Source organism: Danio rerio, chromosome 6, assembly GCF_052040795.2.
Source record: "Danio rerio strain M-AB ecotype USA chromosome 6, GRCz13ab, whole genome shotgun sequence".
Lineage (NCBI taxonomy): Eukaryota > Metazoa > Chordata > Actinopteri > Cypriniformes > Danionidae > Danio > Danio rerio.
In genome coordinates, this window is record NC_141026.1 from 32,011,793 (window position 1) to 32,039,512 (window position 27,720).

At 33.7% G+C, this 27,720-nt stretch overlaps 2 long non-coding RNA genes across 2 annotated transcripts; one reads left to right on the forward strand and one right to left on the reverse strand.

Moving 5' to 3' along the window:
* The first annotated feature begins 536 nt into the window (after window positions 1-536).
* On the forward strand, window positions 537-26,377 carry LOC141386295 (uncharacterized). The gene is made up of 3 exons (XR_015493759.1): window positions 537-596; window positions 3,711-3,786; window positions 26,238-26,377. It is a non-coding gene; the product is annotated as an uncharacterized LOC141386295 (long non-coding RNA).
* LOC147843539 (uncharacterized) lies at window positions 18,369-27,720 on the reverse strand. Its single transcript, XR_015493762.1, has 2 exons — window positions 27,628-27,720; window positions 18,369-19,493 (listed from the first exon to the last, which is right to left on the reverse strand). It is a non-coding gene; the product is annotated as an uncharacterized LOC147843539 (long non-coding RNA).

Here is a 27,720-nt window from a genome sequence, read left to right on the forward strand (position 1 = left end):
ACAGTAAAACAGGCTGCAGTATAACACAAGTCCCTCTAGTGGTTATGAAGGCTTATGCAGATATAATAGTAAACTTATGCAAACTCCATGGAAATGTTGAAGAACACTCCTCTAAGTGGAACATATTTGGTGTGGACTGAAAACAGTGTTTGTACAGTTTTCAGCTTCTTCAGCTACAAAACAGTACTGTAAGTTTACAGCATACTATCTAGCTATAAAGGTAGTTTCTAGTTTTCTGTAAAAATAGTTCAAGCATTAATAGTATAACCTATTTAATTTAGCCTACATTGGCTATGGTTTTACTACAGAATAAATTAAAGATAAGAAACGGAATAGTGAGCTGATTAACCTGATTAATAATGAAATAAGACGAAAGAAAATGAGGGAGAAAATAAATATGTTTATAATTTGTGTAAGTTTTCATAAAACACTAGTCTCTTGTGCAGAAATATCGTAGTTCGCAAAGCGTCCACTAGATGGCAGCAAGTCACTTTAGTTTCTTCCAACACTTCTTCGAAGTAAATGAAGGAAGTGTTATGCTAAAATCTATTAGGCTAAATGACAAAATGGAGACTGAATTTTAAGCACCAATAAAGGTAAAGACATAACAATTTTGTATTCATAACGAACATTTCATCTGTTTCTGATGGAAACTTAATAGAAAATGAAATTAACGTTTGTCTTTTTTTCTGTTTTTGTCCTTTTTTTAACCAAACCCTCACATTTTGTTAATTAGTTCAAGGTGTTTTTGACTTTTGCTTTTGAACCAGCTGTGTTTTTAATGTTAACCTGTTATGTGTAATGTTAACATGATGTATCGGTTACCTAGAGTGTTAATTTTGCATGACATTTTATGACTGAATGAATAGTTAAAGCAAACGTTTCACTATTTATGACAGATTATGAGAATGGCACAGCTGCGGACACCATGTGGTGTATGAATTATTAATACAGTTCTGATGTTTCATGCATTTTTACAGGCTTCCCACACACATTTAATGTTCTGTGAGAACAAAGATAACATTGAATCTGAGAATGACACGGTTCTTAAGTTTTAGTTGTAGCAATAACTCTCTTTCTATTTTAGCAGTCTGTCTGTCTGTCCGTCCGTCCGTTCGTTCCAACTTACCTGACAAAAGTCTCGATCCCAGTTGTAAGAGCAACAAATAATAACTTGACTTCTAGTTGATCATTTGGAAAAGTGGCAGAAGGTAGATTTTCTGATGAATCATCTGTTGAACTGCATTTAATTTAGGCATGGGACGACAACCGTCTTCAAGGTATACCGCGGTTTGGAAAAGTCAATGTTTTAAAACGTTAACATTTTCTGCAATACCATTCCTAAGGTATGTGTATGATTTTTTATTTACATTATTATTTTTTGTTGTTTTTAAATCAACAGTATCTCCAGCAGAAAAGATGCCATTTTAAATTGTAAAAAAATCTGTGTTTTTGAAACAAATGAAGTAGTCAATAATTCATTCAGCCTGACATGTTTACTGTTCAAAAATGTTTTGAATAAAATATACTGTCTTCAAAAGGGAAAAAAAGTTTTTGTTCTTTTACCCAGACGTTTAAGAAGAATATATTTTAGAGCAGAAATCACAATATCGTGAAACTGTGATATTTTTATTCAAGGTTACCATACCGTCAGAAACTTATACCGGCCAATTTCAACCTTCACAAATATTGCAAAAGACCTATTAGAACCCACATGGACCCAAGGTTTCCCAGTCACATTTGGTGAAGGAAAAATCATGGTTTGGGTTACATCCAGTATGGGGTGTGCGAAAAGTTCTGCAGTGTGGATGCCAACATCAACAGCCTGAGGTATCAAGACATTTGTGCTGCCCATTTCATTACAAACTACAGGTGAGGGCCGGATAGCTCTTCTTCTCATACTTCATCTTCCACATCAAACTTTCTAAAATCAAAGAAGGTCAAGGTGCTTTAGGATTGGCCAGCCCAGTCACCAGACAAGAACATTATTGAGCATATCTGGGGTAAGATGCAGAAGGAGAAATTGAAGATTAATCCAAAAAGCCTTGATGAACTCTGGAAGTCTTGCAAGAATGCTATCTTTGCCATTCCAGATGACTTTATTGATAAGTTGTTTGAGTCATTGCAGAGATCTATGGATGCAGTCCTCCGAGCTCATGGGAATCAAACACAATATTCATTCTTTTTCCACTACACCATGACTTTATATTCTATACTGTAGAGTATTTCTGTTAAGTGACAAGACTTTTGTCTAAGCAAAGTCCGTTCTTCCTGTCCTAATTAAATAATTAAAAATCAAGACATTTATACAATGTTATTTTGGTAAAATAAGTGTAATCTAGAGGCCTTTGCCTTTCATATAAACCACTTCTGATGCCAAAGGATCAACTAGAACTCAAGTTATTGTTTGTTCTTCCGAAAACTTGGATAGGCGACAAAACTTTTGTCAGGTAGTCTGTCTGTCTGTCTGTCTGTCTGTCTGTCTGTCTATCCGTCTTTCCATTAGTTCAGTTTAGCACACAACACATTTTAGATCTAAAATGCTGAAAAATCTGAATCTATTTGTTATTCATATAACCTTGGGATACTTGAGAATAATGTACTTACATAGTACAATACAACTTGATGTAATTTATATTTCATATATTTTATGATTTGGCGATGCAGTGGCACAGTGGTGTCGCCTCACAGCAATAAGTTTGCTGGTTCAAGCCTCGGCTGGGTCAATTGGCATTTCTGTGTGGAGTTTGCATGTTCTCCCTGCTTTCCTCTGGGTGCTCCGGTTTCCCCCACAGTCCAAAGACATGCGGTACAGGTGAATTGGGTAAGCTAAATTGTCCGTAGTGTATGAGTGTGTATGGATGTTTCCCAGAGATGGGTTGCATGTGCTGGATAAGTTGCCGATTCATTCCGCTGTGGTGACCCCGGATTAATAAGGAGACTAAGCCGACAAGAAAATGAATGAATGAAAAATGTGATTTATGGCAAATGTGAATTTTCAATGTCATGATTTTAGTTTAAGATATGCTGATTTAGTGCTAAACAATTCTTATTATAAATTAGGCAAATATTTTCGGAAACTGGTGTTTTCAGGAGTAAAATTTTGTCATTTAGAGCATTTATTTTGTTTTAAAAATTAAACCTAATACCAAATGTTACATTTGATTGAATCAAAATGATCAGAATTCTGTCAAATCAGAGTTATTCCACAAAAATACTTCTTAACTCTTCTGAAGTTAAAACATTTGATATTGTGTCTAAAAATTAATATAAATAATTCTGAAAACATGACACATTATTTTGTAAAATTAGCTGTAAATGAGCACTTCTTCATTGACATTACATCAAAAAATGCAATGGAAATAAGTTTGGTTTTAAAACTTTAAAACTTTATTGTGTATATACATTTCTTTTCTGTCAAATAGAAAATGTAAGAAAGAAATGGCACCAGTAGTTTTATAGAATGAAGCAAAAGTAATTTTTTTTTCACTCAAACACTCATAAATTAAATAAATAACATAAATTAGGAGAGATGCAAACACGGATAATAATCAAAGATCAAACTTTTGAGCATTTCCTCTGTATTTATAATATTTTTGTTTAATTTTGTGAACTACTTTTTATTTTACTTCAAAATCTGTAAAAACATATAGACATAAACATCTTTAGCATTTTAAACTTTTACATTTATTTTTCTTACTGTGTTCCAGGAAACACCATAAAGCTGATTATTGCACTTCAGCATGGCCATGTTTGAGGTTTCGCCTGAGTGCTCTCATCACAAAGGTAATTAACTTAAGCAAGACAGGCAATCAGTGAGAGGAAGGTGCTCTGGTCAGCAGTGTTAACTCAACTGCTTTCTTTTAACCAGAGCAGAAAACCGCTGAGGATGTGCTGAAAGAGAGAGAACTTCCTCCTCTCTCCATCACAATACTATGCTTCAGTGGTGTCGTGCTGAGGTTAATGGATCCAAATAGCCTTCCATATCACACTGTTGTATCAGATTTCATAGCTTTTATAGTTCAATAGCATCACAGAACATATACCGATATTACCGGTCTCGCCACTAGGTGATGTCAGAGCACTTAAAATAGCAAGTGGTTACCATGTGCCTCTGTCTCCAGGTCTCCTGACAGCTCTGACATCATTCAAGGTTGTAAAATACTTGAGTCATTTTAGAATGATGAACTTAAATATTATTTCAGGGGATGCTCAATTAAAGTACAGACCAAAGACCTGTACTTTCTGAAGAAATAACTGCTGTATATTAATTATAATGTTTAAATAGAATAATTAGGCGAGGCAGTGGCGCAGTAGGTAGTGCTGTCGCCTCAGCAAGAAGGTCGCTGGTTCGAACCTCGGCTTAGTTGGCGTTTCTGTGTGGAGTTTGCATGTTCTCCCTGCCTTCGCGTGGGTTTCCTCCGGGTGCTCCGGTTTCCCCCACAGTACAGGTGAATTGGGTAGACTAAATTGTCCTTAGTGTATGAGTGTGTGTGTGAATGTGTGTGCGGATGTTTCCCAGAGATGGGTTGCGGCTGGAAGGGCATCCGCTGCGTAAAAACGTACTAAAACAACTAAAAACGTAGCTTACTACTGTGTAAAAAAAAAAACTGTAAATCAGCCGTTTTCCATATTTTTGATTCATGTTTTTATTTATTTTTTCCTGTTTATTTATGCTATTGAATTGCATCAAGGGACCTTGGTCTTTCTTCCAACAACTTCTAACCTTCATTCATTCATTGATTTTCTTTTCAGCTTGGTCCCTTTGTTCATCATGGGTCGCCACAGCAGAATGAACCCCCAACTTATCCAGCACATGCGGATGCCCTACCATGGTTGCACCCAGCACTGGGAAACATCCATACACGCCCATTCACACACACATACACTGAGCAATTTAGCCTACCCAATTTACCTGTCCAGTATGTCTTTGGACTGTGGGGAAAGCCAGAGCACCCAAAGGAAACCCATGGCAACACGGGGAGAACATGCAAACTCCACACAGAAATGCCAACTAACCCAGCCAAGGCTTGAACCAGTGACCTTCTTGCTGTGAGCCAATCATGCTACCCACTGTGCCACCGTGTCATCCCCAACTTTTAACTTTGCAAAGTTTAAAAAAGTGACTTTATGATCATTTTAATATTGTTTGGGTTGGTGTTGTAGCTATATTATTGTACAAAAACCTTGTAATAAACTGCCAGTACACTTTCTGGTATTTTACACACACACATATATATATATATATATATATATATATATATATATATATATATATATATATATATATATATATATATATATATATATATATACACACACATATATATATATATATACATATATATATATATACACATATACATATATATATATATATATATATATATATATATATATATATATATATATATATATATATATATATATATATATATATATATATATATTACACGTTATTTTATTTTAAACTACTAAAATATCAATGCAAGTCACTTTGTCAAACTTGACTTATCACCATCAAAAGTTGATATGGGCAAGATCAACATCCCATAATGCAATTCACAACTGTAAATAAACAGAAAACACTTGAAAATCACAAAAGACAGAAACTGTTAATTAACAGATATTTTTTTACAGTTTAGTATTATATTTTTTTCTTAAAATTAACTTAAAATGGTAAATAAAGTCAATGAAAATAAAAATTAAATTAATAATAAAGGCTTAAGATGCAAGAAACAATCATACTTTTAAACAGCAATCTGCCAGATGTAAAAAAAAAAATGAGACTTGAAAATTTTCATTTTCTCTGAATTTCTGATATTTTTGTTTCATTTTGTGTACTACTGTTTACATTTCTTCAAAAACTGAAATAAAAACAGTATTATTTAGAGCTTTTCCCCCCGGAAAATAAAAAAAAGATGAATTCAGTAAAACCACTCAGAATGTTCAGATGTTATCCCAATTTCTAGCTGCATATTCATTACCTGTCTGTTTACTGGCAGAATGCACAATACAGAGTTTCAAATAAACACTTAAAATATGATTACTGGACAACACGGTGGCGCAGTGGGAAGCATGATCCCCTCACAGCAAGAAGGTTGCTGATTCGAGCCTCAGCTGGGTCAGTTGGCATTTCTGTGTGGAGTTTACTTGTTGTCCCAGTGCTCACGTGGGTTTCCTCTGGGTGCTCCGGTTTCCCCCACAGTACAAAGATATGCGGTGCAGGTGAATTAAATAAACTAAATTGGCTGTAGTATATGTGTGTGAATGAGTGTGTATGGTTGTTTCCCAGTACTAGGTTGCAGCGTGGATGGGCATCCACTGTGTAAAACATATGCTGGAAAAGTTGGCGGTTCATTCCGCTGTAGCGACCCCAGATTAATATAGGGACTAAGCTGAAGGAAAATGAATGAATTTAATGACTTTGTTTTTCCAATCAGATCAGAAAAAAGAACAGTTTAAAGCAACATTTGTAAGTGTTAATCTTGCTTAGTGGTCTTACTTGGTGTAAATAAATGCTATTATAATTATATTTTGACTATTATATACTGACACTTTGAAAACAAAGGACACAATTTCCCTTTAAGGCTATATTTAGTTTTCATTCTGCTGCATTTTATTTGTTGGATTGTGCCTTTAATATATTTTTGCCATTTGCCATTGCATTTTCCCCCTTTAACCAAACCTTTGTACTGTATGTCTGTCTGACAACTAACTTTATGATATTTAGTTTACAGATGGCACAGTAGTTAGCACTGTCGCCTCACAGCAAGAAGGTTGCTAGTTTCGAGTCCTGGCTGGGCCAGTTGGCATTTCTGTGTGGAGTTTGCATGTTCTCCCAGGTTTCCTGCTGGTGCTCTGGTTTCCCTCACAAGTCCAAAGACTAGCGGTATGAGTGAATTGGATACGCTAAATTGGCCGTAGTGTGTTTGTGTGAATGAATGAGTGTTTATGGGTGTTTCCCAGTACTGGGTTGCAGCTGCAAGGGCATTCACTAAGTAAAACATGCTGGATAAGTTAGCAGTTCATTCCGCTGTGATGACCTCTGATGAATAAAGGGACTAAGCCGAAGGAAAATGAATGAATATTTATTTTACTTTACATCAATTAAATGTTCAATGTGATGAAACAGCAATAATTTTGTTAGGGTACTTTTTTATTTGTAATATTAACTAATTTAATCACTTTTTTACTTTTACTGAAGTATATTTTTGGCCAGACACTTTACGTTCAATTTTCCCTCAGTATCTGTTCTTTCACTTGAGTTCAATTTTCGAGTTTTTCATATGTTTGGGAAGGCAGACAGCCAGTAGAAGCACAGACAGGTCACCATGCCCTATTCACATACATCAAATAAGCCATACAGCACCTGAAGCACAGAGAGTCTGCCTTTATTTGTCTACGGTTCAAGTAAAGGTCATTAAGCAATGCAGGCCTTTGATACTTCAGTGGATGTAATTTCTGCTTTGTATGAGGTGAGGTCAGTCCTGGAGATGAAGAAATGGAAGCAGTCATTCTTTAACGGTGGGCGGTAGTTCAGATGTACATGTATTTGAAAAACAAAATGCCATTTTGTATTTAAAATCCGTCTATAATTGTCTTATGGAATTTATATGCAAACAGCAAAAATCTATTTGAAAATCTTAGGTTTACAGTTTATTGACAGTTCATTTGTTGCCAACAAGCCACAAAACAACAGACACAGTTCATCTACACAATCAGTTGGACATAATCCTCTGACAGAAAAAAAATGATGTAAAAGTTTCATAAATAACAATACCAAGGGAATAAGCTATTTAAATTAACAAAGGCAAAAGGCAATGCAAACTAATTATAGAGCTAAATTTTACACAACCGTAGTTGATTCAAAGGGTTTTACAATAAAATAAAATAAAAATAAAAAACTGGTATTAAAATATAAGGAAATATAACAATTCATTCATTTAATTTCTTTTCGGCTTAGTCCTTTTAGTAATCTGGGGTCGCCACAGAGGATTGAACCACCAACTTATCCAGCATATGTTTTACGCAGCGGATGCCCCTCCAGCAGCAACCCATCACTGGGAAAGAAATATAACAATATAATAAAAGAGAAAGCAAATATATATATATATACAATATGTAAAATCAAGCCACTTAAATTGTATTTTAATAAGTGATCTAGGAAAGCGCAGTGGGTAGCGCTGTCGCCTCACAGCAAGAAGGTTGCTGGTCGGCTGGGTCAGTTGGCATTTCTGTGTGGAGTTTGCATATTCTCCATGTGTTTGCGGGGGTTTCCTTCGGGTGCTCCGGTTTCCCCCAGAAGTCCAAAGACATGCGGTATAGGTGAATTGGGTAAGCTAAATTGGCCGTAGTGTGTATGTGTGTGAATGGGAGTGTATGGGTGTTTCCCTGTGTTGGGTTGTAGCTGGAAGGGCATCCGCTTCCTAAAACATATGCTGGATAAGTTGGTGGTTCATTCCGCTGTGGCAACCCCAGATTAATAAAGAGACTAAGCTGAAAAGAAAATGAATGAATAAGTAATCTAAGTATTTTCAAAATAGAATAAAATACTATATGTGGCAGTCAATCAACTCTTAAAAGGATTCACCAATAAAGGAAGATGCCTTTAGCATTTACGTGTTCTAAACGTTTATCGGTTCTGAAGAAAGTTGTAAATCAGCAGCTATTGACATTTATAGTCAGAACAAAAATACTATGTAGACCATTAGCTGGTGCTTTGCAACATTCTTCACAATATCTTATTTAAACGCAAAAAATAAACACAGAATGTTGAAAGAATTTACATTTTTGGGTGAGCTATTCCTTTAATTAGGCTGCTGGCTTACTGCATTCCACAAGTCCAGCTATCATATACACTGTACAAATGTTATGACAAGAAGTCAACTAATATTAAAACATATTTTATATTGCTTCAACTTATTTTAATAAGTGAATCAGGTTTCAACAACATTTTTAAGTTAATAACTGCAGGTTTAAGAGAAAACAGCTTAATCATTGGAAAGTTACTTTTCCACACATTTTCAACAAAATATGGAGTAGGGATGGGACACATAAAAAAAAAAAAACTAAAAAATAGAGAGATTCAGTTTCAAAAGTTGGAGTCCAGTTGCATAATTAGGATCATGTTAAATAAATGTTTGTTTAAGTTTGGCTTTCTACCTTGTGAGTTTTTTTACACCGTCTACTACTATAACTGGGGGCAAATAAACAGCAACAAGAGTGAATGTATCATTCACATTAATTATTACAGAATGTCAGAATAATAGTAATTGTGCCCTATTATGATATACATTGTAGTTTGTGTATTTTTTATAATGCATCATCTGTATTCTGTTACTTTTTCAAAACAGTAGTTCTATATGTATTTGAATCGGTTTAAAATGTTTAATGTGTGTTTAAAGCCAATGCTGTCGCCTCACAGTTAGAAGGTTGCTGGTTCGAGCCTCGGCTGGGTCAATTGGCATTTCTGTGTGGAGTTTGCATGTTCTCCCTGCGTTCGTGTGGGTTTTCTTCGGGTGCTCCCGTTTCCCCCACAGTCCAAAGACATGTGGTACAGTTGAATTGGGTAGGCTAAATTGTCCGTAGTGTATGAGTGTGAATGAGTGTGTATGGATGTTTCCCCCTGATGGGTTGCAGCTGAAGGGGCATCTGCTGCGTAAAACATGTGCTAAATAAGTTGGTGGTTCATTCCGCTGTGGTGACCCCAAATTAATAAAGGGAATAAGCCAAAAAGAAAATGAATGAATGAGTTAATGTATTTGTGTTTAAAATGCAAGTAAAAAAATAATGTATGAATAAATCAGTGGCATTGCCTAATTATAGCACACATATCCACTAATATGAATTTCAGCTTATTTTAGGCAAATGTAACTCAGGAAACTCATTTTTAAACCAAAGACTATAGAATACACCACTAATGAATGAAACTTCTCTGGAGCACACTTTACTCTTATTGAGCCAATTAATCTTAATGACTTAATTTGGAAAAACTGAGTTTTCTGTTAATTATTTCAGTTTACACTTCACAGCTATTTTAATAATGCTTATTTAGTTGACCAAGACTGATCTAGGAACTCACATTAGTTTTGCATAATAAGTGAAACAACAAACATTGCTGTTAAAATAAAGCTGCGCTACTCTACTGCAGGGTGGTAACCTCGAACCATTAATTAAAACTCCAAATCTCTCTTAGTGAAGATTAAACTCTTACAAGTCTTTCTCTTAACTTAAAACACCTAATAATACTTTTGTTGTCAACATTTGCCCTCTTAAAAGGATATTTCACCCCAAAAAATATGTAAAATTTACTTTTATATTATAGTCTTATGTTATACTCTTATATTACTCTTAATTATAGTTTTAATTTGTTACAAACCTTTATGGGGTTCTTTCTTCTGTTGAACACAACGAATTCATTTTGAGGAAAGCTGAAAATCTGTAACCTTTGACATCCATATTACAAAAAACAAAGTATGGAAGTCAAGGGTGACGGGTTTCTTCAGAATATCTTCTTTTGTGTTTAACTAATGAGTAAAGTGTGAGTAAATAATGACAAAATTTTTCATTTTGAGTGAACTTTCCCTTTCATGCAATGCACTCTAAAGCATGTTGGGAACTACACATCCACTAGGTTGTGTACTTTTAACACAATCCCTCCATGTTGCCTCAATACTAACAATAAGTATATCTTATTATTATTTTTATCTTATTATTATTATTCTTATTATTTAATTGAACCTAAAACAAATAAATTCTCCAAAATTTATTTATTTTTTATTCTCATTTTAAACCAGCAGGAAAAAAATAAAAGAACATTTTGAGTGTGTATTTGTGTTCATCTCTGACATCAGACTCCATTGTTAAGATAATAGCAGAAGCTCCACATGCTTTATTCTCCATGACAGTTTTCTTTTATTATGTTGTAAAAGAGTAGTTGTTTTCCTGCATTTGAGTCTACCTTCGGAAGTTGCTGTGAGGTTTAGAGTTTGAGAGAGAGAATCTTTCATCGTGACAGTTTTGCCCACACAAAGGCTCCATCGACTCTCTCCCTGGGGTCCTCTGGTGTGTTGACATGTTTTAACTTCTTTCAAGTGCTGAGATACATGTTAAGACAAGGCCCACACTGGTTTGCAGCATTCCTGAAGCATAACTAAGACATATAGCACATCAGTTTAAATTAAAAAAGACATGTTTCTGCAGCTCCTGCACTGTAAAACATGAAACAAATTTCTGACAATAAATTAGCTCATGTTACTTAAACTTATTTTAATATGTTAGTCAGGTTTAAAAATAAATTATTTATTTCAACATAATTTTTAATTAGCTTGATTGATTTAAGTTGAGATGAAAGGTTAATTTCATAAAACTAAAATGTTAAGGCTGCAAAAAAGGCTTTTTTAACAGTATGACAACAGTTTTAAAATGATACTCATTGAAGAGGTATTATTAAAAGCAAATGATTTTTCTGGTGCATTTTACTTTTTTAAAGTAGAAAAGTTTAAAGATGTGAAATAATTAATAAGCATTTTTGGGCTGCCCTGTAATGCTTAAAATGTACAGTACTCAGCATATATGAGTACACCCCCCACAGATCTCTCATTTAAATTAATATTTTCTATAGGATGCTTCAAAACATTACATTTGTGCATATACATTAGTTTAGTCAGTACTGAAGCCAAATCAGGAGCTTATCTAACAAAATAATTTACAATAATGGTTCAAAAAAAAGAGTACATCCAAATGTATATGTTAGGGAAAAATATTTAATAACATTTTTAAAAATAGAAAAAATCAAGAGAAACAAAAATATTAACAATTTTTTTGAAATGTTGTAATTTGTAAATATACTTTGAAATATTTTGCATGAATTTAAATGTATTATTTTTTTTATTTCTTAAGATGTTATGTGACTATATTACTTTAATAAATATGTCTGTTAAATATAAAATGTTTGTTCAAATGCACCAATATATATTACACATATTTACTAAGAAATAGATAAAAAATATTCATTTTCAAAATGGGGTGTACTCAATTATGCAGAGCACTGTATCTGTTAGTATTTGATTAAATGACTATTGTTAAACGTGCCTGACAAAATGTTTGGTATGTAAAATATTGTTCAATTGAATGACATTCATGTTAAAATGTAAAAGTCAACATTTCTGACACCAAAACTAAATGTTATACTTAATATATTTATTTATATGTATTGTTATCTAACCATTAACAATTTAACCATTAAAAGTTAACCATGACTTTTAAATAAGTTTTTTTTTTTCAAATATTAAGCAGTGACTCGGTTGTATATTTTTGAATATTTTATTATTAAATATTTTAATGTATTATTTTTATTAAAATATTGACAATATTTAAATTAAAATATTAAATCTCTCTTTATTATTAACTACATGTTGTATTACTATTTTCTATATATATATATATATATATATATATATATATATATATATATATATATATATATATATATATATATATATATATGTTTATTTATTTATTTATTTATTTATTTTTGTTTATTGTCAAACATTTTCAGCATTATTACTCCAGTCTCCTTCAGAAATTATACTAATATGATTATGTGTTTCTCAACAAGTATTCTTATTAACATCAATGTTGAAAACAGTTGCTGTTTATTTGAGTGGAAACAAAGGTTAAAATGAATGGCATTTTCCACTTTAATAAAAAACAAATAACCTTACTTTTTAGCTGTAGATTATTCTAAACAAAAATTGTTGAAAAATGATTGTAATGTCATTGACCCCATAAAGAAGAAATCAAATATCCAGTCCTGTAAATCTCCAACATATAATTTTATTACAAAATTATACAAATACATCTTAAGTGAAATACATCTTTATTTCATTTCTCAATTACCCCATGCACAACATCTTTATTTGTGTTTATTGTTGTGAGAATGGGACTACAGCCTTGCCAGTTTGTTAAGCATACAAGTCAGACCTTGCTGCTTGTTTAATGAACTACTTATTTAAAATGAGTTGAAACAACAAAGTTTGTTTGTTTGTATTTTTTAGACAACTTAATTGTTTTATGTTCAATCACTTAAATTTTAAACAAGATTTAGTTAACTTATTTTATCCTGTCCCAACCAATTTGTGTTGGGACAGCATGAAGTAAAAATCAATTGTGAAACTATGTTGTTTTGTATTGGTTTACTGTGCAAATAATTAGCTCTGAACCAACAATAATTAAGTCCTAATGTTTTGTAATGCATGATTAGAACAGTATGTTCTGCCTTTATAAAATAAAAAGGAAAAAAAACTCTTGAGACAGTGCTAAACTGTTATCACTTTTGAAAATGTTAATTTAACTGGTGTGGATTACATATATACCCTTAAAGTGTTTAAATGAACTCTCTCAGAGTTGAATGCATGCATGCGTGCGTGGAACCCAAAAGTTGACATCTTAAAATTGTGGGGCAGCTTACTGCAGAGCTTTTTTAGTTGTCTTAAATCAAGTCAGGTGCAGTACTTGAGTTAAAAGTCTTTTTTTTTAAGCCAAATCTTTTTTTGTTGTTGTTGTTGTACCCAACTAGTTCTCAGTGTCTGTGCCACTGGGTCAAATGCCTCTGCTTCACTATTTATTTGTCTTTTAGGAAGTGAGTTGTTTTTGTAAGTCCTCTCTGCGTCTGGTTTACCTGTTCAGAGGATTGTGTAAACCATCAAAGTAGCCAATGTTTGGTCTGCTGCTGATTTATTGAAATTTAACACTAAATCTAAAGGATGCTTATTTCCCTCCTCTTCACTTTTACAAAAACAGAGTGTTTTCCTTCTCTGCAATAATCGGTGGCTTGCGTTTCTCTGGCAAAGATTAGCACATTTTTCGCTTAGCGCTGGGACACACATTCGTTCTGTTATGTCTTGGCCTGTGTTGCACACTACTAAAACACTTGTTTTACCTTATAAATGACCTACTGGTGAGGGAACCACATTATGGGTTGGAGTTGTTAAATGCTCCATTATGAATCATTAGCTGGAAGCTTGCTGGATGTTATTTTATTTTTTTTTTTAGAAGAAATCATAATTTATGTTAACTCCCTAGATCCCATAATGCATGGGTCTAATGGAGGCACGTGAGTCTCAGTACAACATTTAATGTGACTCTGTATCCTTCAGATGAGCTCTTCTGGTGATTGCTGATAGTCTTAAGTATATTGATGCATTTGGTTGAGTGGTAGGATGTTATGAGTCTGTGGGGAAACTGGCCTGGCTTGATGCACTTTATGGACCAGGATTGTGCCTCGTGAAGAGATTTTAGTTTCAATGTAGTATCTAAAAGTACCACTAGTAAAATTGTGAAAAAATAATATTTAGTTTCTAATTTCTTTATGCATTGTACTTGTATAATAGCATTTAGTCTGAGGCCCTAAAAGCACATGATGATAGAAAAAATGAAAATCGCAGGCGTACTGTTTTGCAATCTAACAAGAAATTTTGCATCAAACTTCAGGGTTTTTAGGTGCTTTTTTTTTTTTTTTTTTTTTTTTGGAAAACACAAGCTTTCTAGTTGGAACACAAAAGCATCTCATATTTTTTTCCATCATATTTTCACTTTTAATAGGTCTTCCATTTGTTAATTTTCTTGACAAAAAATAATCATCATCATTTTTGTGACAAACAAGTTTCTACCGATGAAAACGAGATGAAAACTAAATAAAAATTTATGATGACGACAACTATAATAAAAATACACTGACATTTTAGTTGACTAATAAAAATGAGACAAAAAATGTGATTGAGGGATGTTTTTTTGGAAAATATCCAATCTGAATGAATCTTGGTGTGTGATTCATGACACATACACACACACATTTGAAAAGTAAAGTATGATGTGGATTGATTGCAGACACATAATTTTACATATTACTTATGATATAAATAAACAATGCATAACTAATTTTTGGTCTTCAATGGAAAAGCTATATTTCATTTTTTTTATTTTCATTTTTATTTTCGGCTTAGTCCTTTTATTAATCCGGGGTTGCCACAACAAAGTTAACCGCCAAATAATCCAGCACATTACTTACGCAGCGAATGCCCTTCCAGCTGCAGCCCATCTCTGGGAAACAAAAGACTAAGACTAAAACTAAATAAAAATTTTCCATCAAAATTAACATTGGTTCAAAATGTAGTGTTTTATTTTATTTGTTAATAGTTTAAAAAAAATCTCTATGATAGAGGATCTGCCAACAGGCATCTTGCAGGTATTACACATCAGTAAGGGCTATAAAGTTCTGTAAACATCATTTACAGCGTAAAATAAATTTTCAGCGTTATTTAGATTATCTAAAACAGGACAGCTTTTGCAGAAATTATTTCTCAAATATACACTGCTGTCATTTGTTTTTCAATGAGGTCATTCATGCTTATCAAGACTGCACTTATTTTATCATTCATTCATTTATTTACATTTCGGCTAAGTCCCTTTATTAATCTGGGATCGCCACAGCAGAATGAACCACCAACTTATCCAGCATTATGTTTTACACAGCGGATGACCTTCCAGTTGCAACCCATCACTGGGAAACATCTATACACACTCATTCACACACATACACTACAGACAGTTCAGCCTACTCAATTCACCTGTACCGCATGTTTTTGGGCTTGTAAGGGGAAACCGGAGCACCCCGAAGAAACCCACACGAATGCGGGGAGAACATGCAAAAACTCCACAGAGAAATATCAACTGACCCAGCCGAGGCTCAAACCAGCAACCTTCTTGCTGTGAGGCGAACACGCTACCCACTGCGCCACCGTGCAGCCCTTCTGTTATCATATTAACAGTAAAAGCAGTAATATAAAGTTGTAAAATATTATACATTTAAATAGAGTTGAAGTCCCAATTCCCAATTTTTCCAATTTCTGTTTAATGGAGAGAAGTTTTTTTTAACACATTTTACATTTCTAAACATAATAGTTTTAATAACTCATCTCAAATAACTGATTTATTTACTTTTTTCCATGATGACAGTAAATAATATTTGACTAGATATTTTTCAAGACACTTCTATACAGCTTAAAGTGACATTTAAAGGCTTTAATTTGTTAATTAGGTTAACTAAACAGATTAGGGTAATTAGGCAAGTTATTGTATAACGATGGTTTGTTCTGTAGACCATTGAAAAAATATAGGGGCTAATCATTTTGACCTTAAAATAGTTTTTAAAAAATTAAAAATTGCTTTTATTTTAGCCAAAATAAAACAAATATGACTGTCTCCAGAAGACAAAATGTTATAGGAAATACTGTAAAAATGTATTTGCTCTGTTAAACATAATTTGGGAAATATTTAAAAAAAGAAAAATGAAATGGTCAATTTGATTTTGAAACAGCCGTACTTCAGGCTTCAGAGTCACATAATCATTTACATATAGAATATTATCATTTAAAGGCGCCTGCCTTGTACTGTATAACATTTGTTTGTTTTACATTATACCTGCATTAATTCTATTGCAGATGAGTTTCACTTAGTCATTTCACAATATTTAGTGTATCCATTTCTCTAATTTACTAATGCTGATGGACGTTTATCTTTGGTTGTTGGTAAATACACTTTCTCCTCTCCTAAATGTGACTGTTAGCTCAGATCCACAAAGGGCAACTCAGTTTCCCTTCAAATGAGCAAATACTATAACACAGGAACAATGTTCTAGTCATGTACCAGGGAGAAGGAAGTGAAGAAAACAAAGCACCTTTATCTGTTCCAAATGAGCAGCCCTCCCACTGAAACTGGCTCTCACTGCCTTACATCATCTGTGTGCGTGATGTCAGACTGGACGAATGACCTCAGGCTATAAAAATGACCTGATCCACTACAGTCCACTGATACACTCACGGTCTAACATTTTGGATAGTTTCCATGGCAAAACAATTGTAAATACTACAGAACTTTTTTTTAACAGTGTGGTCAAGCCAAGTTATTTGCGATTCCTATTGGGTAGATCTCATGTGAGTGACAGGTTGCTCCGCCAAGTAAACATAGGATTATCAGAGAATAGATTTTATTCTAAGAGAGATTCAAAATATTCAAAATAAATTTCTAATAGAGGGTGTCAACAGGGTTTTAAAAAGTATAAAAAATGTATAAATCAATTTAGAGAAATTTAAGGCCATTAAGAAGTATTTAAAAATCTTAAATGCTATTTTACAAGGTATTAGTTTTTTTGTATCACTATGCTAAACCTTGCCTCAATTTAATCTTTGAATATTGGGATGCTGTGTAGTTTATGAAATCAAACAAATCCTGCTAGATTTGACATCACGCTGCTTTGTTTATTGCTGTAACCAGGAAAACTCTATTATTTTTGCTGTTGTAAAGGTGGATTGACATTTTCATTCAGTATATAAATACAGTTTTAGTTTAGGATTCGTTTCTTGCTATCAGTATTTAGTAAATGTACTGAAAGTTAAAATGTCTGCAATGTTACTGGTTGAAACAAAGTGGTGATGAGGTCTTAAAATGTATGCAAAGAGTCTTAAAAATGTCTTAAAAGGTATTGAATTTCAATATCTTATTCCTGTATACCTTGTAATAAATACTACAATAATCCATGTAAAAGTAAGAATTGACAAATTGGTGCCGTGACCCAGATTGGAGTGAATATTAGGCAGGTGAGTGTGTAATAGATGTAAATTTGTATAGAAGATGTTAAAGTAATCTACACTTCCTTCCATCCATAAGAGGTGTACGATAAACTTTAACATCCTTTTACCACATTTGCTTCTCATTACCAGAAATAAAATTCAGCTAATTCATGAAGAGTTGCAAGTACAGCTGGATGTGTTATGTTGGTGCCGTGACACAGATGAGAGTGAGGTTTGTTGAAGGCAAATGTTTTGAAGTGTAACAGCGTCCAGTTTGTATAAACCATGCGGGTAATCATCACTCCCCTGACCTTTCGCATCATTAATACTCTGCCTGCCTCTTATGCTGGAAACGACAGCTTGATTCCCACTTGGAAAGATATGAATAGAACTGGGGGTGTTATATTGGTGCCATGACCCGGATGAAAGCGAGGTTTAGGAAAGTATAATCAAGGAGCAGTGTGGGTGAACATCACTCCCCTGACCTCAAGAGGTGCACTACAGGCTGCAGTGCTTGGTGCCTTTGTTAGTACACCCAGCTCCCATGCTGCAATCACCAGACTGAATCACTTCTCGATTGGTGCGAGTACAAACAGAACAATGGTGCTATGACCCGGACGTGAATGTTTTTGTGTGTGTGTGTGTGTGTGTGTGTGTGTGTGTGTGTGTGTGTGTGTGTGTGTGTGTGTGTGTGTGTGTGTGAGTCGTGTAACAGAGGCCAGTTAGTAAGATCTGTATGGGTAAATATTACTCTTTTATTTCAGTTATTTGATTTCATTTCCATATTGAACTCTTATTACAGATTTTCATTTAAAAGCACCTCTACTTGGCTGCATGGTTTACTGAGTTATTGTAAAGGTTGCCATGCTAGCTTAAATACTCCTTGAAGTGGTTAGAGTTGAACCAAAAGGGGTTACAATGGTACCATGATGTGGGTGTGAGTGGAGGTTTATGGCGTTGTGTAGCATCTGTGTGGGTAAACATCACTCTACTGGCCTCAAGAGTCACTCTAGAGGCAAAGTGGCCTTAAGGGTCCTTGTTGTCAGGCATACATCCCAAAAAAGACAACTTAGATTCCTTGGTGTTAAACTGGAGTGTTACACTAGTGCTATGATCCAGAGGGGGTAAAGAAGCCTAATAGGAACTGCCTTAAAAGACCAGTAGAACCAGCACATCAGTTATTTCTAAATGTTGGTGTTACAGTGTGGACCTGTTTTGGTATTGCAGCTTTGACCCAAAATGCCCTCATTATCTGGACTAAGAATAAAATCATGCAGTGAAGTCTAAGTGTGTGTGTGTGTGTGTGTGTGTGTGTGTGTGTGTGTGTGTGTGTGTGTGTGTGTGTGTGTGTGTGTCTGATTTAGGGGCACTGCATGAGTTAGTCACAACCTGTCAGTGAGGCTGTGATCACACTGATTTAGAAAGGCTCTGTTGTCAGGCTGGAAATAAACTCAGACGCTCTTGTTGTGTGGCTGGGTACTGCTTCTAGAGATTTACAGTATTTCTGACTTCTTATGCATCTGTTGGTATAGTGTTAATAAGTCCATTTGTCAGAGCATCAAGTAATGTGTCGAGGGGTAAGAGGATTATGGCACCAGATATTCCTCTGCCATTCCACTTTTTTCCAGTCAGGAGTGTCCTTGGTGAATTCTGGCTTGCTTGAAAAGTGCCCAGGGGCCCACGGGCTTTGTCAGGAAGCTACAGCTGCTGATATGGATAAGCTGTAATCCAATTCTCAGGCCTTAGCACTCATACAGGGTCAGGTGGGACCCCCGACGCTGCAGAGATTCACGAGCAGAGAACTGCCCTATTATAATAGCACTGATGAGGTAATTGAAGATAAATTTAGAGCTGAATGATCTGGTGGGTGGAAGCAGAGGAGATGAGAGAGAAAAATGAGAGAGAGGTTTAGAAATATTTAGACAGGACAAAGCATCTTTTGTCAGGCTGAAGACGACATTGGGATAACCTAAATAATCGTGATTATACTGTATATTATTTGTACCTGACAGTCTCTGTCAGTAACTTGTGGTAAAATCTGTGGTTCATTCTGTGGCTAGCTTTGTATTCATAATGGTTATGACTTTCTAACACAATCTAAAATCAACCAAATGTCAACGTAATTTGCCGTCGTTATTGGACATCAGAGTAACTTTGTCCTTAGATGCTGGCTATATTGAATTTTGGTCTGTAGCCGTCACAACCTAAATCAAACCTAATGTCAACATCTTATGATGTTGTGTGCCTGCTGAGCAATAACCAAATCTGCTACAGAATGTTACGTTTACACACATCCACAAAGTACATGTAAATGTATCATCTTTTTACAGCTTAATACTCACTACTTACTATTTGTTTTAAAAGGGCTACTTTTTACTCATATTTAAAGAAATATTTTCAACAGATTCTTTTACTCTACTTACACAACATTTTTAGGCTAGTGATGGTACTTTTGTATATTTTTAGCATTGTTCAGCACTCTTTCCACCACTGACTACTACTGATGTTGCTAATACTGCCATTCAAATCCTTCATCTATCAACTGTTTTGTAACATATGTTGTCATATTGAGGTAAAAATGCTTTGAGATTTGAATATTTCGTGAATCATTTTCTGAGGTGATGAGCTTCACACAAGAACTGGCAACTTGACAAACATAGACAAAAAGTTATTTTTTTGTAATTTAATTGGGCCATACAAATTGTGTGAGTTTTCTAGGAGAAATAATAAAATGGGAGGAAAAAACATTTAATTCGAGAGGAGAACTGGAGAACTTTGTGCTCAACTCAGACTGTTTTTCTCAAGGTTTTTTTTTTCCTTCATTTAGGTCAAGTTTTTAAGTGACGTTTGTTCCTGACCACTGTTGACACTGGCTTGCTTGGTTTGGGACTTGTGGAGCTGTGCATCGTTGGTTTTGTTCTTCAGTGTTAGGACTTTCAGTAGTGAAATTTACACTACACTAAAGTGAACTAAACTAACTGGACTGAATTGGTTTTAGTTTACTTGAAGTTCTATGTTAAGCTGCTTTTACACAATCTACATTGTAAAAGCACTATATAAATAAAGATGAATTGAAATTGAATTGAATTCAGGAAAAAACTCTGGCAGGTATGTCATTAATACAATTCATGGACATCTTGTTATTTCAAAATACTTTTGCCTGCTTGATTTGTCTTAATATTATCAGAGCACACTAGCTTCTTTAAATAGAGAACACTGCATGCATACTTGCTATAAAATCAACCCCTGACAGATATCTATAAATATGTTTATATTCATTAATTATCATATTCTGCCATGTTCTGAAAAACAACCTATCGTTAATTTCAGAATTTTGCCAACCTTGGTTTCCATGGCTTCCTCCTCAAGCATGACTCTGTTCACAAGCATCTATTTCATGCTCTGTCAGACTTCCAATCCTTTACAGTTTGTGATGTATGTTTGTAAAATTAGATATCAAATTTATCAACTGATCACATATTCTGCTGAGAGAATGGGCTGTTTGCTGTTGGCATTGGTTACTGTGGCAGCAGTCGGCATCATTTCCCTACTGAACAACTGCCGTTTCCAAGCACTATTCTCCTCCTGGGCTTTATCATACCATCATTAGTGCTGAAAATTGAAAAGTATGATGTAATACAGGCTAATAGACACACAACCCATGTTGTTGAGCTATTGCAAACACAAATGGCTGGAGTGTACAGACCAGATGATGGATGCACTGATTTGTAATTCATATGAAAAGCTGGCACACTTCCAGTGCTTTTGGTTTTGAAGTAAGCATGAAATCAATTTTTATGGAATATTGCTGGGTTTATCCATGCACATCATATTTTATTCATATGTCCTTGTATTTTTTTATGTTATCAAAATAACTTTTCTTCCCACTTGAACAACATCTCTTCTTATTTTACACATTTACAGACATGAGGTTGTGACAAACCTCTGACTCACATCAGATCCACCAATAGCACAACACAACCTTCCATCCAATCAGCTTACCAGTGGACAAAATCAAGTCCTGTATTATATTTTTTATTTTGTTTTGGATTCTGTTTCACTTTAAACATGCCACAAAATGCCTCTAATTTCTGCATTAAGCCTGCTTTAAAATATACATAAAAATGTACACCTTTGTGATGTATGTGTCAAGGATATTACAAAGTTCTTTGGGGGGTCATAAGTTATAAAAGTCATTTATGTAAAGTACTGAAATGAGAAGACTATTTAAATTAAAGCAGTTGGTTGAGCAATCAGAATTTTAAATCTAATTATCTTTATATTGTGGCTAATTAACATAATTTCTTGACATTTACTCACACATGGAATTTGACTGAAAAATTATTCAAATATATATATATATATATATATATATATATATATATATATATATATATATATATATATATATATATATATATATATTCTGCTAATCCCTGTTTTGATATTGTAAACCAAGGGTGATGTGATATTTAGTTTTTTTGAGATACATGTCTAACATATTGGCAATTTCACCAGATGACTTGAATAGGCCTATTTGGAAAGAATTTATCATTTTAGATTGGTTGGAATGATATTATACAGCGTTTGCATAAATTAAAATAAATCACAAGCATAGACAATTACAGTTATCAGCATAAATGAGTACACCCCATTTTAAAAATTTATATTTTTATCCATTTCTCAGTGAATATGGGTCATATATTTTGGTGCATTTGAACAAAACAAATAATATTTTATTCTTGAGAAATAGAAAGATGATGCATTTAAATTCATGCAAAATGTGGCAAAAAAAATTAGAAGCTGCAATATTACTACAATTTTTGTTGTTGTTGTTTTCTTGATTTTTGCTATTTGTTTATTGTGATTCATATTTTTCCCTAACATATAAATTTGGGCTACTAGTTTTTAGACTGTTACTGTAAGTTATTTTGTTAGATTAGCTTCAGATTTGGCTTCAGTACTGACTAATCTAATGTAATATGCACAAATAAAATGTTTTACGCATACTATAGAAAATATTTTGTGAATAGATTTGTGATGGTGGAGGTAAATAAATAATGAAATCAAATATAAAATAACGATGCACAGTCCTCGCTTTAATAATAGATAAATACAATTAATGTTTGTTAAAGCTGTAAACTCGCTTTAAATGCTCACACAGGCCTTAAAAACACATGCAAATTTTAAACCTTCTCTCTTTTTTTACAGTTAAACAAATAATTCCACAAATGTGTTCTGAACTGCTGAGCTGATCGACCACAATCCAGACTCAACATTGCAGATTATTTCACACACATTGCGATGTCGATGCTGAAACCGTATATCGTGCATCCCTAACATAAATATTAAATATTTTGCAATTCGGCGGGAGACTTGTCTGTGGGGTTTACTCTACAGCTATTTGCTTGTACCAAATTATTCCCTTTGCGAGAGCAGATAATGTTCAAAGTCTTATGAGCGCCTTCATGCCTTGTAAGCCTCACTGCTTCCTCCCCCCACCCCACACACTCACACACAGCAGTTATTCCTTTATTCCAGCTGAGTGGCCACATGCGGTTCAGGTGAAGTGCAGTCTGCTGTTTGCTCACACTGCTGTCAGGGTCAGGAGAGCACAGCCCTGTTAGTATCACTTCACATCACTGCTCAGACACACCATCACACATGTTGCCCCCTGCTAACATGAGCCCTGTTTGTTCCCTCTTGAGAGACATATTCTCTACTAGCAAGTGTGAACTAGTGATTGACTACTGATTCCTTCAATCTTGAGCAGACGAGCAGAGTTTATAGACAGCAGAAGTTCAGCTCATGCTGCAGTTTCATCAGCAACACACAATATATGCTTTTCATTAGACTACAGGTTTTTCGTATGTTTTGTCAGTTTATCATCTGTCTGTCTGTCTGTCTAGCTAGCTAGCTGTCTGTCTATCTATTTATCTGTAGTCTGTCTGGTTTTAATAAAACATTTGTATGCTGATGTTTTCAAGTGTGATAACTATGCTCTGTTCAATCGGCCAGAGATCGGTATCGGCCAATAATCAGATTTTATGACTCAATCTGTACTCGCTAATCTGTGATGCGTCTCCAAAAACCATCGTTAGCCAACTAAGGTCGCAAGTTCTGTTGTTACAAACAGTAAGTTGATTAAACTTTTCCCAAATCCGTCGTTCCAAAGAACATTCACAAACTGCATCACAAATTATATGCTTGCAAATACACCTCTGGAGCTGTAGTTAGAAACATAATTCCTGGCTGTGTTCTATTACCAGTTATCCTCCCTATGCCCTATTCATTTAAAACGTTCTGACAAAATTGGAATTATAAAATAAAAAAGCATTAAAGTCATCACTCTTCTTCAGTGTAATTTGCTTTCAAAGTATTTTTACAGTACAGTTTTAACGATCTTAATGTTTACAATTGTGCTCCCCTCGCAGTGCACTTTGAAAACATTGATGTTAATTTGAACACAGCCATGGCTCATGGTGAAAGCTATAGGTGACCAATTATTCAAAAGCAGAGTTTATGTAACGTCTTCAAAGCTTGTGAAAACAATCAAACAAACAAAAAAAAAAAAACATAGCATACGTTAATGCTTTTAATTTATAGTAGGTTATTTATCAAATATCTGTACTGTGCATGACATGGGCCTGTAGATTAGCACTTTTCTGCTGTGGTTTTAATGTGTCAAATTGTAAAAGTAAACTTTTCAAAAAAATAAATAAACAATATTCTACTTAATAATAATCATCATCATCATCATCATCATTAGCATTATTAATATTACTATTAAAGTCGGATTTTTTTCATTTATTAATAAATAATAATTATAAAACTTCCTTTCTTAATAAATAGCCTCATTATTTTTTATTTATATGATTTATATATGATATTAGAATATGTGTTAGCTTTAGAATATTCTAAGTTTTAGAATAGAATATGTAATGTTCTCAGTAATATTTGGATACACAGGCCCTATAGGTACCATTTACTTATTTCAATTAATATGGAAAACAAGTGAATGTTTTTATCAAATTCTAATATTGGATTTTTTTTTAAATGCATGTGTGTGTAAAACAATATAATTTGCACAAAGAAATGATGGGGTTCTTCTCTAAAGTAGTTACTCCACCACATTTAGAGCATCATTATGGGCGTTTTACGTTATAACTAACGTGGTTCAAACGATGAATGTGCGACAGAGAAACAACGGGATTTGGGAGACACTCGTCACTACATTGTGCTTTTCCAAAAACGATTTATCGTACTAGTTCAGCTGCGAGTTACGTTGTTTTTTGGGAAAGCACCCTTGGTTGATCTCAGGAACCGATCACAATTGTTTTTTACGAGTTTAGAAGCAGAGGACAGAAAGTTCTTATAAACCTGGCTGAAAATATTAGGGATGTATATTAACTTGTATTTCATAATAAAACTTATTATATTATATGTATTGCAATAAACAGCAGTTTATGGATCTATTTACTTTAAGTAAAGTAGTTATAAACTTATAGGAGTGCAAATTCTTATGCATCAAATATGTGCTTCAAACTTTGAGACATGTTCAATTCAATTCTAGCTTTGTTAGTGATTTTCTTTTTTTAAATCTGTTTTATTTATTAGTTTCTGTAAAGCTGCTTCTGACGATTATTTGTCCAAGCTAAATGGTTATAAGAGATATGTAAGGAATTATATGCAACATCTTTAATTAATTTGCTTAGGTAAGGAGAGACCTACACTTAAGTATCATACTTGAACTGAAAATGTGCTTTATGCATTATAAGAATCAGTACTTGGTATCGGCCGAACTCCATGACAAGGAATTGGTACTCGGTATTGGCTGCAAAAATCCTGATCGGAGCATCCTTAGTGATGACCAATAAAATGATATTAATTTCTTTTATTTAGTGAGAATGAGTCAGCATGTTTGATTTGTCTGTTTGGTTAGTTAGTAGCAGTTAGATGTTATTTATTTATTTACTTTATAAATTTACCTTATGCATTTATTTACCTTATAAATTATACACGCATCTCACAAGCAAATCGCGTCACCTGACTATCAGTTAAATTATTTAGACACATTCATTTGGAATTGTGCTTCAAATATTAAATATTGATGTATATATGTTGAGTATTTATTTATTTATTAACTTGCCAATGTACCTAGCCACCACCTATTTGTTTGAGCCCATGATAAAAACTGTGCTTGAAATATTTTTTAATACACAGTTGAAGTCAGAATTATTAGCCCCCCTGTTTTTTTTTCCCCAATTCCTATTTAATGGAAAGAAGATTTTTTTTCAACACATTATAACTCATTTTAGTTGTTTAGTTAAATATGAATTCTAATTACGCTAAACTGACGATCTGATTTTGAGAGATTTTGAAGCATACAAGTGGTAGTAACTGGTAATATTTAATCATTCATTCATTAATTTTCCTTTGGCTTAGTATCTGATTTATCAGGGAACAGCTGAACTATTCCGTTTTACGCAGAGGATGCCCTTTCTACCCTAACACAGTACTGGGAAACACCATACACTCTCACATTCACACACACTCATACAATATAGCCAATTTTTAGTTATTTTTAATACAACTTATCTATAGTGCATATCCTTGGACTGTGGGGAAAATTGGAGCAACTGGAGGAAACCCACACCAACACTGAGAGAACATGCAAACTCCACACAGAAATGCCAGCTGGCCACGCCAGGACTGACTTCAACCAGCAACCTTCTTGCTGTGAGGCAAGAGTGCTTCAAACCATGCACCATGCCGCCCAATATTTAATCATTTTTGAGTAATATAAAAAAACAACAACATTTTAATAATAACATGACTTAGAAAGGTCTTAGTAAGTCATACAGTACATTTAATCTAAAAACTCTAACAACGTGATTTAAATGTTATCACATTAACATTAAAATAGGACAGGATGTTAAAGTAAATATTTACTTTAACAACAAATATTTATCTGACAAATGTCTTTTGGTGGTCATTAAATAGATGCAGCATAAATAAATATACATTGTTCTATTAGTTTGTATTAAAGGTTGTATAATCATTTTATTTTCTTGATTGAATTTCAGCTGCTTCATAGAGCGTCAGAAATGATATATATATATATATGTGTGTCTGTGTATGCATGTGTGTGTGTGCATGTCTGTGTGAATATTGTTCTGGCCTATTGCCAATGCTCTCAGAGAACGTCTATTATAAGGTGAGTGAAAGACTCGGAATACATAAGACTCAGCAACGCATGGTGTGTATGCTGAGACAGAGAAAATAAGTCATGGAAAACAGACACACATTTTTGGTTGGCATTTCCAAACAATTAGACAGATTGTGAAAGCTTATTATTATTTTTTATTTATATAATAACTCCATTCCTTTATTTTTATATGTTATACATAATCACAAAAAAGGCATTTTAATAGTTTTTACATCCGGTGAAAAAAGTATAATAAACAGCTGCACATTTTATATAATCTGAATAAAAAGAGCATATCACACTAAGTTAAGACAGTGAACAATTGTGAATTCATCAAATTGTATGGAGAAATGTTGTGATTCTAATACTTAGACATATTTATCAGTTTAATAAATTTTTTTAAACAGCTGTTCATTTTAGGTTTTGATACAAGCTATGAAACAATACAATATTAAATCAAGTTTTAGTTTCAGTCAGAATCAGATGTCATTGTTTGTTTTCCTCCATTCAATACATTTAAAATGAGAACATTTTAAACAATATTCTCAAGTTAAAACTATCAATTATTAAATAGAGACCTCTTTATACGAGTCCTGTCAAACAGTACTTTTTAATACATTAGGTACATTCATCTGAATTTAGTATAAACACAGATATATGCCACATGTTATACTGGATAACAACAAACATGTCACAAACATGTGTATCTTTTTTATGTCAGCACAAAATTTTAATTAGATATGGTATTATTTTAGATATAAAATCTGCAGCAAAAAGTTAACTTACCATGACACAAACAGCTGAAAACTGTAAATGATGTAGTGTGATTCCACTTCCATAACTTGTACAGTAAAGGCTCTTCCTGTAAAGGCAGAATGT